This window comes from Hyperolius riggenbachi, chromosome 7 (genome assembly GCF_040937935.1).
Source record: "Hyperolius riggenbachi isolate aHypRig1 chromosome 7, aHypRig1.pri, whole genome shotgun sequence".
In the NCBI taxonomy this organism is placed as follows: Eukaryota; Metazoa; Chordata; class Amphibia; order Anura; family Hyperoliidae; genus Hyperolius; species Hyperolius riggenbachi.
The window spans coordinates 226,200,933-226,216,772 of record NC_090652.1 but is presented as its reverse complement, the minus strand read 5'-3'; positions in this window follow the sequence as shown (position 1 = coordinate 226,216,772).

The window sequence follows — 15,840 nt, the reverse complement described above, 5'->3', positions numbered from 1 at the left end:
TCATGGTCATGGGAAGACACCCACTGACCAATACGAAAACGGTCAGGGTAACCTGAAAGGAAGGGGGAAGCAAACCACTACAATCACCCTTCCAACCTATCAATGCCTCCCCCAGGCAAAGGACTCTTGTCTCAATCAGGTATATTCCTTAAGCCTCATCTACACGCGTAGATGAGGCTCCGATCCGGCGGCTTGATTAGCCGCCGGATCGCCTCTTCCGCATCCCGGCGCGTGCCCGCCGCGTCCCCGCTCGGCCGCGCGTCCGTTGGATTCGATACCCCGCTCGTCCCCGACGGCGCCTCTTATCTTCCGCTCGATTCCCTGCCATTGTCCCCTCGCAGGGAACGAGCAGGGAATCGGCGGTGCCAAGATCCGACCTGTCGGATCTTATAAATCGAGCCGCATTAGCGGCTCGATTGATAAGGAACATCGGACCCTCATCTACGCGTGTAGAAGAGGCTTTATACCATTTACTGCCCATTGTGCACATTAGGTAACACACATTAAGTAGATTGAGTGACTTGCATTACAAACACGTGTACATTGTGTACATTAAGTAAATATTGCATATTATATGGACTTTTTCCCGCATTGCTTTAATTATAGGCTATTGGTCCTTCTGCATTCACTTGCGCACTGCATTTTCTGATGAACTGCTGGACATGATGCTTATTGCTGGACGTAATCAAGCAGCCCATTAAATTCAGGAGCGCTGACAGGTAAAAATTGCTCTGTTTTTTTAAAGATAATCTGTATTGTTAAAATCGCACAAAAGTAAAAATACCAGTGCGTTAGGGGACATCTCCTATTACCCTCTGTCACAATTTCGCAGCTCCTCGCCGCATTAAAAGTGGTTAAAAACAGTTTTAAAAAGTTTGTTTATAAACAAACAAAATGGCCACCAAAACAGGAAGTAGGTTGATGTACAATATGTCCACACATAGAAAATACATTCATACACAAGCAGGCTGTATACACCCTTCCTTTTGAATCTCAAGAGATCATTTGTGTGTTTCTTTCCCCCTGCAGCTATCTTCCACTGAAGTGTCAGGCTGTTTCTTCCTGCAGAGTGCAGACAGCTGTGCCTGTATGTAATTCCTCAGTATGTGAAAGCCCAGCCAGCTCAGAGGAGGATTTATCCAGCATGTAAAAGATAAGAGAGAAGCGAGAAGCTGCCCTAATCTAAATAATACACAGGCAGTGTGCAGAGAGGGGCCTGGAGGGGGGAGATGCATCACAGAACCACAACACTGAAGAACTTGGCAGCCTTCCAGACACAGGCTGACAAGTCTGACAAGAGAGAGATAAGTTGATTTATTACAGAGATGGTGATAGTAGAACCTGCTGCAGTAAGCCAGAACACATTAGAATAGCTTTTGGAACTTGGAGGATGATAAAAAACAGGATGCAATTTTTGTTACGGAGTCTCTTTAAGGGCAAAAACCCTTGGAGGTGAAGTGGTTTAAGATATTACCTAAACAACTTTTGTTTATGTCTTTGTATTCTCTCCAAGACTGACACCAAACCACACACAACTGACCCTGATCAGACATGCTAGTGGAATCACTGGAACTCCACAGGGCGTTCAGCAGTGCATTCAACCTGAATTTTAGTATCTTCTGGTTATTGTATATATATCGTGCCGTATCTTTCTTTGTGTTTTAACAAATGTAATTCTTGTGGGGGTTGTTTGTGCTATTTTGGAATACGTTGACTCAATAAACTACTTTGCAGAGGCGTATCTAGAGGGGTGCAGGCATGGCTTGTGCCATGGGCACCACAGCACCATGCCTGTTCCTGTGCTGCACTGCCATACCTGCCCCTGTGCTGCACCCCCATGCCTACCCCTGAGCTGCGCTGCCATGCCTGCCCCTGTGCTGCACCCCCATGCCTACCCCTGAGCTGCGCTGCCATGCCTGCCCCTGTGCTGCACCCCCATGCCTACCCCTGAGCTGCGCTGCCATGCCTGCCCCTGTGCTGCACCCCCATGCCTACCCCTGAGCTGCGCTGCCATGCCTGCCCCGTCCCTCAGATCAGTTCTGTTATCAGAGGAACGTGGCTATGTAACTTATGTATGTAGGGCGCACTTGGCTTAGTGTTATAGGCAAGGAAAAAAGAGGGAATAAGAAGATATATTTCCCAAAAAATAACTTCAGCAACATCCCAAGGCAAAAAAATACAGGCAACCATAACACATGTATGCGAGAAAGGATGCTGTTTTTAGACAGGAAGGGGGCTCTTACCCGGAAGGTGGGGGGGGGGACAATTTCAGTGTTTGCCATAGGTTCTATATTACCCAGATAAGCCCTTGCTACTTTGACACCTGATCGATATTGTCAGTGCTGCTCCTATTGAGTGAGCTGTTTCCTTCTGTTAATGTGTTCAGTCCGTAACTTGCGCAAGCATACTGATATCAAGCAGTGTCGGACTGGGAGGTGGAAAAATTGAGGAAATCCACCTGCTGGCCAAGCAGCAGTAACCCTATGTTATCAATCCCAAAAGAAACCTGCAGCAAGCAGGCTCGGACAGAGCCGCCGAACCACCGACGGTTCCATCGGTGGGCCCCGACCCGACTGCCCCTCCTCCTGACCTGGGGGCCCCTAGAAGGCGTGCGCTGCATGGGAGAGCCGGGGAGGGCAGCCCGACTGGTTTTTTTTTTTTTTTATGTCCCTTAAAAAAAACTCTTTTCCCCGGGGGGGCCCCCTCCTATCCTCCCCCTCCCTCACCTCGGAGGGCCCCCCTCCTGTTACGAGCGGCGGGTACAGCAAACTTCCGGAGAGGTAAGGCAGAAGATAGAGGTCCAGCTGCCTCTCGGGCTACGCTGTCTCCTCTATGCCGCTCGCACTGCTTCCTGGTTTAGTGCGAGCGGCATAGAGGAGACAGCGACTGGGAGGCAGCTGGACCTCTATCTTCTGCTTTACCTCCCCGGAAGTTTGCTGTACCCGCCGGCCGCCGCTCGTAACAGGAGGGGGCCCTCCGAGAGTCCGAGGTGAGGGAGGGGGAGGATAGGAGGGGGCCCACGGGGAAAATAGTTTTTTTTAAGGGAAAAAAAAACCCAAAAAAAACAGTCGGGCTGCCCTCCCCGCGGCTTGTAAGGAGGGGGGACACCCAGGTGAAGGGGAGCATAGGAGTCGGGGCCCCCACTGGCTACCCACCCGGCTACCTAACTGCCCACCCTTCTGCCTACCCTCCCACCCGGCTACCTAACTGCCCACCCGGCTACCTAACTGCCTACCCTCCCACCCGGCTACCTATCTACCCACCCGGCTACCTAACTGGCTGCCCACCCGGCTACCTATCTACCCACCCAGCTACCTATCTGCCTACCCTCCCACCCGGCTACCTAACTGCCCACCCGGCTACCTAACTGCCTACCCTCCCACCCGGCTACCCTTCTGCCTACCCTCCCACCCGGCTACCTAACTGCCCACCCGGCTACCTAACTGCCTACCCTCCCACCCGGCTACCTATCTGCCCACCCGGCTACCTATCTGCCCACCTGGATACCTATCTACCCACCCGGCTACCTAACTGCCTACCCTCCCACCTGGCTACCTAACTGCCCACCCGGCTACCTATCTACCCACCCAGCTACCTATCTGCCTACCCTCCCACCCGGCTACCTATCTGCCCACCCGGCTACCTATCTACCCACCCGGCTACCTATCTACCCACCCAGCTACCTATCTGCCTACCCTCCCACCTGGCTACCTAACTGCCCACCCGGCTACCTAACTGCCTACCCTCCCACCCGGCTACCCTTCTGCCTACCCTCCCACCCGGCTACCTAACTGCCCACCCGGCTACCTAACTGCCCACCCGGCTACCTATCTGCCCACCCGGCTACCTATCTACCCACCCAGCTACCTATCTGCCTACCCTCCCACCTGGCTACCTAACTGCCCACCCGGCTACCTAACTGCCCACCCAGCTACCTATCTGCCCACCTGGCTACCTAACTGCCTACCCTCCCACCCGGCTACCTAACTGCCCACCCAGCTACCTATCTGCCTACCCTCCCACCCGGCTACATAACTGCCTACCCGGCTACCTATCTGCCTACCATGCCATGGGCGTCCCTACATAGGGCAAAATGGGGCATGCGCACTCCCCTGGCTAGCTGCTGCCCCCCCCTAGCTACCCGGACGTGGCTGGCCCGCCCGCCCTGGGGTGGCAGCGGAGAGAGAAAAGAAGCGGCAGGCACAGCGGCGCTGCCTGCCGCATCACTTAATTCTAAAGGGGGGAGCGAGAGAGGGGGAGCCCCAAGGTGAGGGAAGGGGGAGGGGGAAACGTCCTCCCTTCCCCACCGCTTCTCTTCTCTCTCCGCTGCCACTGAGGACACCTATAGATCTGGCTATTTAAACTGGGGACACCTATAGACCTGTCTATCTATACTGGGGGGCTCCTGTCATACCTAAACTGGGGGTACCTGTCACTAACTGAACTGGGGGGGCGCCTGTCAATACCTGAACTGGGGGCACCTGTCACTACCTGAACTGGGGGGCACTGTCACTACCTAAACTGGGGGCTCCTGTCACTACATACCCTGGGGGGCACCTGTCACTACAAACACTGGGGGCTCCTGTCACTACATACCCTGGGGGGCACCTGTTACTACCTTAACTGGGGGGCACCTGTCACTACAAACACTGGGGGCTCCTGTCACTACCTAAACTGGGGGGTATCTGTCACTAACTAAACTGGGGGGCTCCTGTCGCTACCTAAACTTGGGGGTCCTGTCACTACCTAAGCTGGGAGGCTCCTGGTGCTACCTAAACTAGGGTGCACCTGTCACTACCTAAACTATCCAGGCCAGCCCAGCATCACCACCAGCCAACCAGCCCAGAATCACTGTCAAAAAGGCCACAGCATCACCACCAACAGTCAGGCCAACATTTACTTCAACCAGCCAAGTACAGCCCAGCATCACCGCCAGGCCGGCCACAGCATCACCGCCAGGCCTTTCAGCCCACACATCATCCCCAATCCAGCCAAAAACAGTATTGCCTGGCACAGCAGCCAGTAGAGGAGAATTCAGAAGCCAGGTGAGAGGTGTATACCATATTAAGTGGGCATTCTGCCTATTTATGTGAAATGCTGTTTATTTATGTGCCTCATGACTGCTGAATTTGTCTTGTTGGGGGCCTCATGGTTACTGAATGTCTTGTTGGGGGCCTCATGATTGCTGAATTTGTCTTGTTGGGGGCCTCAAGATTGCTGAATTTGTCATGTTGTCATATTTGTCATATCTAACCTATGCTGAGGGAAACTATTCTGGCTACCTATATTAGCCCACTGCCTTACTGTTACAGTTACATTACAATTACCCCCCACCCATGTGATGTCATGTCCACACCCATTTTTTTTGTCGCTGCGCGCTTTGCTTTTTTTGGGGGGGGGGGGGGGTGTTGGTAAATTATCCGCACCGGGTGTCAAACACCCTAGCTACGCCACTGGAGGGGGGCACAGCTTGGAAGGGGGGGAATTGGGCACAGAGCGGCGGGGAGGGGGGGAAGCGTCCCCCCCTCCCTCACCTAGGGCCCCCCCCCCCTTCCGCGCACCCCCCTCCTCCAGAAGTGCAGCCAGCAGCGAGCGGAGAATAGCTACAGAGATGATGCTATCTCCGCTCCGAGTCCGCATGCCGCTGCCCTGCTGGTCTCTGACTGTAGTGTGTGACGCTGTCCAATCACGTTCTCGCAGTACTTCCTGCTAGAGCGTGATTGGACAGCGTCACTACAGGAGACAGAGACCAGCAGGGCAGCAGCGGCATGCGGAGCGGAGATAGCATCATCTGAAGCTGGTAAGCTATACTCCGCTCGCTGCTGGCTGCACTTCTCGAGGAGGGGGCTGCGCGGAAGGGGGGGCCCTAGGTGAGGGAGGGGGGAGGCTTCCCCGCTGATCTGTGCCCTCTGCCCCCCCTTCCAAGCTGGGGGGGACTTGCATTGTGTGGGGGTATCTCTGCCACCAACCTGATTGCATTGTGTGGGGGTATCTGCAGCCAACCTGATTGCATTGTGTGGGGGTATCTGCAGCCAACCTGATTGCATTGTGTGGGGGTATCTGCAGCCAAACTGATTGCATTTTGTGGGGGTATCTGCAGCCAAACTGATTGCATTTTGTGGGGATATCTGCCGTCAACCTGATTGCATTTTGTGGGGGTATCTGCCGTTAACCTGATTGCATTGTGTGGGGGTATCTGCCGTCAACCTGATTGCATTTTGTGGGGGTATCTGCCACCAACCTGATTGCATTGTGTGGGGGTATCTGCCGTCAACCTGATTGCATTTTGTGGGGGTATCTGCTGCCATTTGACTACTTGATGAATGATCATGAGGCATGTAACTACTTGAATATACAATGTATCTGGTCGGACCTAATCTCTGTGAATAACGCCGCTACTTATTTTGTGTTTTGTATTTTTTTTTTTTAAGTCTGCCCATGACTCATCATGACCACGCCGATGTTCCAGTGCATGGTGACACCCATTTAGTTTCGCATTTAGACATATCCCTATTGGAGACTGTCCTCAGAATTGCTCACAATCTATTCCCTACCATAAAGTCATGCAAAATTTCTAAAGTACATGTGTATGTGAGCCCAAAATGGGGGGGGGGGGGGGGGGGGGGGAGGGAGTAGGAGGAGGAGAGGGGGGTGGGCCCCAGGCTGAAACTTCCTTGGTGGGCCCTTGGTGTCCCAGTCCGACCCTGGCAGCAAGTCTTCAATGTGAGCAGCAACACCTGATTACTGCTGCTTGGCCAGCAAGTGGATTTCTTCAGCTTTTCCAGCTCCCAGTCCGACACTGATATCAACAGTGCAGGGTGGTATCCAGGTCCATGATCAATGTCAGCCAGATTTGACCTTTAGTTAGCCATATCTTTTAAATGAAGTTGTACTATTGTAGATTTAGAAAATGAATATGTAAGGATTACATTTTACAAAGGAAAATGGTTACTGGATTACATATAGCCAATTAAACCAGGACTAACGTGAACTGAAAGTCATCCTACACTGCACGTCTCTCAGATCTCTCTGATTAAGCCAATAGGCTCGGAATGCTTAATGGTATTTCGTGCTGCCAGTCTGACTGCAGAGGAATCTCACACAGAGTTCAGGCCATGTGAACCCACTTGTACATTTTACTTACAGATCCCTCTTTAGTACCACCGACCGGCAACCTTTTCTCTTGTAATGACTGATTTCCTGCAGAAATACACTCATTACCAAGTCAGGAAATGAATATTCCAAGAGCTGCTTCACGAGGGTCCATTAGCCATAGCCAAGAGGGCGATGACTGAAGCTTTACAGAGCTAAACTCTTTGTGTTACTCATTTTGTTATGCAGAAGAACAGCATGCTTATAGCTGGCAGTTTACAGTATTTACAGCCACCATGTAGATGGTGTGGTACACAGAATCTATCCTCTCTACACTGTTAAAGAGTGCCTCTTGTATAAAGACAGAGCTTGTCATGATGACAGGCTGTCTTAATGTTGCAGGGTCGAAGGAGGGGACGGGGAGGGGGGGGGTGTCTCGGTGTTACTTACCTGATCCAATGTAATTGAGACTCAGGTGATGCCCGCACCCCTCCTCAAAAGGTGCAAGGAACAGTAACTACGAGCAAGAAGAAAAAAGGTCCAACTGTTCAAACTGCTGAAAGAAATAGTTACCGAGGAGTCAACCAGTCCACACCCAGATCCACCAAAGGTGTAGGAGCAGCTCAGCAGCAAGAAAGAATGACGGGGTCTCAACCTGGATTTGTGAAATTATAGCAGTGATTTATTACACCAAAGCTGAACAAGGCAGGACATTTCGGCCAGCAGTCATCCTTTCTTGTTGCAGTAACTACAGGCAGTCAATTTGATTTTTCTTTTCTGTAGATCGCAGTAGATCAGTTAACGGCTCCCTGCACACTGCAAATCCGATTCCGATTTTCAATTCTGATTTACCCTGAATGCAATTAACAGAAAAACGGAGGAGAAAACGCAGCATGCAGTAACGATTAAAAATCGGAATCGGATGTAAAAACCGATTAAAAATCGGAATTGGATTCACATGCAGTGTGCAGGGAGTCAACAAGTGATTTCTGATTGAACAGAAGTTATTACTCATCTTTTCATACAACTTTGGTAGTTTTCACAAGAAACAATGATTTTTGCAAAAAATAAAAATAATTGTAAAATGTAGGCAAGATCTAGACATAAGACAATGTAACAGTGCCACAAAGAAGGTCGTTATTATTTTTTATAGCTTTAACCACCCTGGCGTTCTATTGATTGCCAGGGTGCCGGCGCAGCACTATTTTTTGAATTTTTTTTTTAAAATCATGTAGCTAGCCTAATGCTAGCTACTTGATGCCCCCCTCCCTGCGGTGTCCCTCCCACCCCTTCGATCTCCGCCGGCGTGTATGCCCATAAGGAAATCCCGTTTTGAACGGGATTTCCTTTAGGGCATCCCCTGTCGCCATGGCCGCCGAACGACATGACGTCATCGTGACTTCACAGGGAGTCTCGATCCACCCCTCAGCGCTGCCTGGCACTGATTGGCCAGGCTGCGCACGTGGTCTCGGGGGGGGGGGGCTTTAACGCGGCGGGTAGTGGTGCATCGCCGGCGATCGTCAGCAACACGTAGCTAGCAAAAAGCAGGGCCTGAGCGGTGCCCTCCGGCGGTTATGGACAAGCTGAGCTCGTCCATACCGCCAAGGAGGTTAAAGCTCTATCATACTCCATGGCACAGTACAGAGCAGTCATGGACATCATAAATGCATCTATATTTTATACACAATACAACGTCCAGAAACACAAGTACAAAACTTGTGTTTCAGCCATGTATCCCCTTTTCTTATTTTTCTTTGCTTCAAACACAATAGGGGAATGATAGCTGAGTGAGTTGTGCGCCCTCTCCTACATTGCACCCTGAGGCTGGAGCCTCTCTCGCCTCTGCCTCGGCCCGGCCCTACATCACAAGTATTTATATTAGTGAAAGGAATTCAAAGTAAACCTTGATTGACAATTAGTTTACTTGCTACCTATCACTATATCATTATGCAGCAGAACTGCACAGTTATGGGGTCTTCTAGACAACAGTAACTATGGCAACAGCAGTATTTTTTTCATATAACAGAGCTGGGTGTATCAGTCCAGGTAATGATGCACACTGTATACTGTACATGTAGAGCAGAAAGAGGAAAAACAGGGGACAAGTAAAAGGAAAACTTTCATACTAAAATGTGAAATGCCATTTCCACCCTGTTTCTGGTTGACTGCAATGGCTTACTTTGAATGTGATCAGGATAAAATTCAGCCAGTTCTTTCAGGAGGGACTAAATATTTTAATCCAAGTATGTAAAAAAATGCTTTTCGAATGAAAATAAGCGTTCATTTTATAACAGAACTACAGACAACATTGCCCTCTAGTTCACAGATTAGCCATTTTATTGTCATTTCTAAGAACAAACTCTTTTTCTAAGTGCATTTAAATAAAACCTGTATTGAAAAAAATCTCCTCTGGGGGATACTTACCTCAGCATCAATGAGGCTTCCCCTGTCCCTCTATTAAAGCCCTCAAACACCGAAGAGGGGAAATATTTACCTACCGCAATCGAGCGCAGAGGCAGAAGAGGCTCTCTGATGGGGCTCAGGCGGAAATAGCTGAGCCCGATTGGGTCCACCCTACTGCGCAGGCGCGATTCACCTGCACAATAGAGCAGACCTGATAGGGCTCAGTTATTTCCACGCTATTTCAAGCCCATCAGAGAGCCGCTAATGCACCTGCGTTGGAGCCGAGGAAGGTAAATGTTGCAGGCACTACTGCGCCTGCGCCACAACCAACACAAGCTGTCAGCTGTAGTTTCGGGGTGCCAGCGCTGGAATGGAGGGACAGAGGAGGACGGGAAAAGCCTCATTAGGATCCAGAGGCTTCCCCCTCCTGAGGTACGTATCCCTCAGAGAGGATTTTTTTAGTTACAGTGTCTCTTTAAGGCTTATAGGTTTACTATTATTTTGTATTATCCTGAACTGCAGGAGCTTTCTAGGCTGCAAGGAAATAATGTTTTGATCTGAGACTGTAAAGCTAATAATTTATTCACCTCAGGACACAGGAAGAAGGATCCCAGCGACATCCCCCGACGAAGCGCGTTTCCTGATCCATCTTCCTGCCGGCTGGTATACACAACAGCACACGAGGGGCGCGAACGACAGGGATAACTTTCAGTATGGATTTGGGAGACAGATACTTTACTGTATGTTGTGCCTTGTCATTCCCCTGGAAAGAATAACGCCACTTTTATTAAAAACTGATCAACACAAACTGTGTATCTGTGGTTTACAAACCATATGGTAATTTAATGTGATTAAACATTTAATTCAATTTGAAGCCAGCTATGATTTTGCCAAATTGGTAGGAATGCCCATTAACCACTTGAGGACCTAGGGCTTTCTACCCCTTAAGGACCGGCCACTTTTTTTCCATTCAGACCACTGCAGCTTTCACGGTTTATTGCTCGCTCATACAACCTACCACCTAAATGAATTTTGGCTCCTTTTCTTGTCACTAATAAAGCTTTCTTTTAGTGCTATTTGATTGCTCCTGCGATTTTTACTTTTTATTATATTCAGCAAAAAAGACATGAAATTTGGCAAAAAAATGATTTTTTTAACTTTCTGTGCTGACAGTTTTCAAATAAAGTAAAATTTCTGTATACATGCAGCGCGAAAAATGTGGACAAACATGTTTTTGATAAAAAAAAACCCATTCAGTGTATATTTATTGGTTTGGGTAAAAGTTATAGCGTTTACAAACTATGGTGCAAAAAGTGAATTTTCCCATTTTCAAGCATCTCTGACTTTTCTGACCCTCTGTCATGTTTCATGAGGGGCTAGAATTCCAGGATAGTATAAATACCCCCCAAATGACCCCATTTTGGAAAGAAGACATCCCAAAGTATTCACTGAGAGGCATAGTGAGTTCATAGAAGATATTATTTTTTGTCACAAGTAAGCGGAAAATGACACTTTGTGAAAAAAAAAAAAAAAAAAAGTTTCCATTTCTTCTAACTTGCGACAAAAAAAAATGAAATCTGCCACGGACTCACCATGCTCCTCTCTGAATACCTTGAAGTGTCTACTTTCCAAAATGGGGTCATTTGTGGGGTGTGTTTACTGTCCTGACATTTTGGGGGGTGCTAAATTGTAAGCACCCCTGTAAAGCCTGAAGGTGCTCATTGGACTTTGGACCCCTTAGCGCAGTTAGGGTGCAAAAAAGTGCCACACATGTGGTATTGCCGTACTCAGGAGAAGTAGTATAATGTGTTTTGGGGTGTATTTTTACACATACCCATGCTGGGTGGGAGAAATATCTCTGTAAATGACAATTTGTTAATTTTTTTTACACACAATTGTCCATTTACAGAGATCTTTCTCCCACTCAGCATGGGTATGTGTAAAAATACACCACAAAACACATTATACTACTTCTCCTGAGTACGGCGATACCACATGTGTGGCACTTTTTTGCACCCTAACTGCGCTAAAGGGCCCAAAGTCCAATGAGTACCTTTAGAATTTCACAGGTCATTTTGAGAAATTTCGTTTCAAGACTACTCCTCACGGTTTAGGGCCCCTAAAATGCCAGGGCAGTATAGGAACCCCACAAATGACCCCATTTTAGAAAGAAGACACCCCAAGGTATTCCGTTAGGAGTATAGTGAGTTCATAGAAGATTTTATTTTTTTGTCAAAAGTTAGCGGAAATTGATTTTAATTGTGTTTTTTCACAAAGTGTCATTTTCCGCTAACTTTTGACAAAAAATAAAATCTTCTATGAACTCACCATACTCCTAACGGAATACCTTGGGGTGTCTTCTTTCTAAAATGGGGTCATTTGTGGGGTTCCTATACTGCCCTGGCATTTTAGGGGCCCTAAACCGTGAGGAGTAGTCTTGAAACGAAATTTCTCAAAATGACCTGTGAAATTCTAAAGGTACTCATTGGACTTTGGGCCCTTTAGCGCAGTTAGGGTGCAAAAAAGTGCCACACATGTGGTATCGCCGTACTCGGGAGAAGTAGTACAATGTGTTTTGGGGTGTATTTTTACACATACCCATGCTGGGTGGGAGAAATACCTCTGTAAATGGACAATTGTGTGTAAAAAAATCAAAAGATTGTCATTTACAGAGGTATTTCTCCCACCCAGCATGGGTATGTGTAAAAATACACCCCAAAACACATTATACTACTTCTCCCGAGTACGGCGATACCACATGTGTGGCACTTTTTTGCACCCTAACTGCACTAAGGGGCCCAAAGTCCAATGAGTACCTTTAGGATTTCACAGGTCATTTTTGTTTCAAGACTACTCCTCACGGTTTAGGGCCCCTAAAATGCCAGGGCAGTATAGGAACCCCACTAATGACCCCATTTTAGAAAGAAGACACCCCAAGGTATTCCGTTAGGAGTATGGTGAGTTCATAGAAGTTTTTATTTTTTTGTCACAAGTTAGCGGAAATTGATTTTAATAGTTTTTTTTCACAAAGTGTCATTTTCCGCTAACTTGTGACAAAAAATAAAATCTTCTATGAACTCACCATACTCCGTACGGAATACCTTTGGGTGTCTTCTTTCTAGAATGGGGTCATTTGTGGGGTTCCTATACTGCCCTGGCATTTTAGGGGCCCTAAACCGTGAGGAGTAGTCTTGAAACCAAATGTCGCAAAATGACCTGTGAAATCCTAAAGGTACTCATTGGACTTTGGGCCCCTTAGCGTACTTAGGGTGTAAAAAAGTGTCACACATGTGGTACCGCCGTACTCAGGAGAAGTAGTATAATGCGTTTTGGGGTGTATTTTTACACATACCCATGCTAAGTGGGAGAAATATCTCTGTAAATGACAATTGTTTGATTTTTTTACACACAATTGTCCATTTACATAGAAATTTCTCCCATCCAGCATGGGTATGTGTAAAAATACACCCCAAAACACATTATACTACTTTTCCTGAGTACAGCGGTACCACATGTGTGACAATTTTTTGCAGCCTAGGTGCGCTAAGGGGCCCAACGTCCTATTCACAGGTCATTTTGAAGCATTTGTTTTCTAGACTACTCCTCGCGGTTTAGGGCCCCTAAAATGCCAGGGCAGTATAGGAACCCCACAAGTGACCCCATTTTAGAAAGAAGACACCCCAAGGTATTCCGTTAGGTGTATGGCGAGTTCATAGAAGATTTTATTTTTTGTCACAAGTTAGTGAAAAATGACACTTTGTGAAAAAAAACCAATAAAAATTAATTTCCGCTAACTTTTGACAAAAAATAAAATCTTCTATGAACTCGTCATACACCTAACAGAATACCTTGGGGTGTCTTTTTTTCTAAAATGGGGTCACTTGTGGGGTTCCTATACCGCCCTGGCATTTTACAGGCCCAAAACCGTGAGTAGTCTGGAAACCAAATGTCTCAAAATGACTGTTCAGGGGTATAAGCATCTGCAAATTTTGATGACAGGTGGTCTATGAGGGGGCGAATTTTGTGGAACCGGTCATAAGCAGGGTGGCCTTTTAGATGACAGGTTGTATTGGGCCTGATCTGATGGATAGGAGTGCTAGGGGGGTGACAGGAGGTGATTGATGGGTGTCTCAGGGGGTGGTTAGAGGGGAAAATAGATGCAATCAATGCACTGGGGAGGTGATCGGAAGGGGGTCTGAGGGGGATCTGAGGGATTGGCCGAGTGATCAGGAGCCCACACGGGGCAAATTGGGGCCTGATCTGATGGGTAGGTGTGCTAGGGGGTGACAGGAGGTGATTGATGGGTGTCTCAAGGTGTGATTAGAGGGGGGAATAGATGCAAGCAATGCACTGGCGAGGTGATCAGGGCTGGGGTCTGAGGGCATTCTGAGGGTGTGGGCGGGTGATTGAGTGCCCTAGGGGCAGATAGGGGTCTAATCTGATAGGTAGCAGTGACAGGGGGTGATTGATGGGTAATTAGTGGGTGTTTAGGGTAGAGAATAGATGGAAACACTGCGCTTGGGTGGTGATCTGATGTCGGATCTGCGGGCGATCTATTGGTGTGGGTGGGTGATCAGTTTGCCCGCAAGGGGCAGGTTAGGGGCTGATTGATGGGTGGCAGTGACAGCGGGTGATTGATGGGTGGAAGTGACAGGGGGTGATTGATGGGTGGCAGTGACAGGGGGTGATTGATGGGTGATTGATAGGTGATTGACAGGTAATCAGTGGGTTATTACAGGGGAGAACAGATGTAAATATTGCACTGGCGAATTGATAAGGGGGGGTCTGAGGGCAATCTGAGCGTGTAGGCGGGCGATTGGGTGCCCGCAAGGGGCAGATTAGGGTCTGATCTGATGGGTAACAGTGACAGGTGGTGATAGGGGGTGATTGATGGGTAATTATTGGGTGTTTAGAGGAGAGAATAGATGTAAACGCTGCGCTTGGGTGGTGATCTGATGTCGGATCTGCGGGCGATCTATTGGTGTGGGTGGGTGATCAGATTGCCCGCAAGGGGCAGGTTAGGGGCTGATTGTTGGGTGGCAGTGACGGGGTGATTGATGGGTGATAGGTGATTGGCAGGTGATTGACAGGTGATCAGTGGGTTATTACAGGGAAGGACAGATGTAATTAATGCACTGGCGAATTGATAAGGGGGGGGTCTGAGGGCAATCTGAGCGTGTGGGCGGGTGATTGGGTGCCCGCAAGGGGCAGATTAGGGTCTGATCTGATAGGTAACAGTGACAGGTGGTGATAGGGGGTGATTGATGGGTGATTGATGGGTAATTAGTGGGTGTTTAGAGAAGATAACAGATGTAAACAATACATTTGGGAGGTAATCTGACGGCGGGTTTGCGGGCGATCTAATGGTGTGGGTGGGTGATCAGATTGCCCGCAAGGGGCAGGTTAGGGGCTGATTGATGGGTGGCAGTGACAGGGGGTGATTGATGGGTGATAGGTGATTGGCAGGTGATTGACAGGTGATCAGTGGGTTATTACAGGGAAGAACAGATGTAATTAATGCACTGGTGAATTGATAAGGGGGGGTCAGAGGGCAATCTGAGCGTGTGGGCGGGTGATTGGGTGCCCGCAAGGGGCAGATTAGGGTCTGATCTGATAGGTAAAAGTGACAGGTGGTGATAGGGGGTGATTGATGGGTGATTGATGGGTAATTAGTGTGTGTTTAGAGGAGAGAATAGATGTAAACAATGGATTTGGGAGGTGATCTGATGTCGGATCTGCGGGCGATCTATTGGTGTGGGGGGGTGATCAGATTGCCCGCAAGGGGCAGGTTAGGGGCTGGCTGATGGGTGGCAGTGACAGGGGGTGATTGACGGGTGATTGATGGGTGATTGACAGGTGATTGACAGGTGATTGACAGGTGATCAGGGGGATAGATGCATACAGTAAACAGGGGGGGTGGTCTGGGGGGGAGGTCTGGGGAGAATCTGAGGGGTGGGGGGTGATCAGGAGGGGGCAGGGAGCAGGGTGGGGGATAAAAAAAAAATAGCGTTGACAGATAGTGACAGGGAGTGATTGATGGGTGATTAGGGGGGTGATTGGGTGCAAACAGGGGTCTGGGGGGTGGGCAGGGGGGGGTCTGATGGGTGCTGTGGGCGATCTGGGGCAGGGGGGGGGGGGGGAAATCAGTGTGCTTGGTGCAGACTAGGGTGGCTGCAGCCTGCCCTGGTGGTCCCTCGGACACTGGGACCACCAGGGCAGGAGGCAGCCTGTATAATACACTTTGTAAACATTACAAAGTGTATTATACACTTTGTATGCGGCGATCGCGGGGTTAACATCCCGCCGGCGCTTCCGTATGGCCGGCGGGATGTTGCGGCGGGTGAG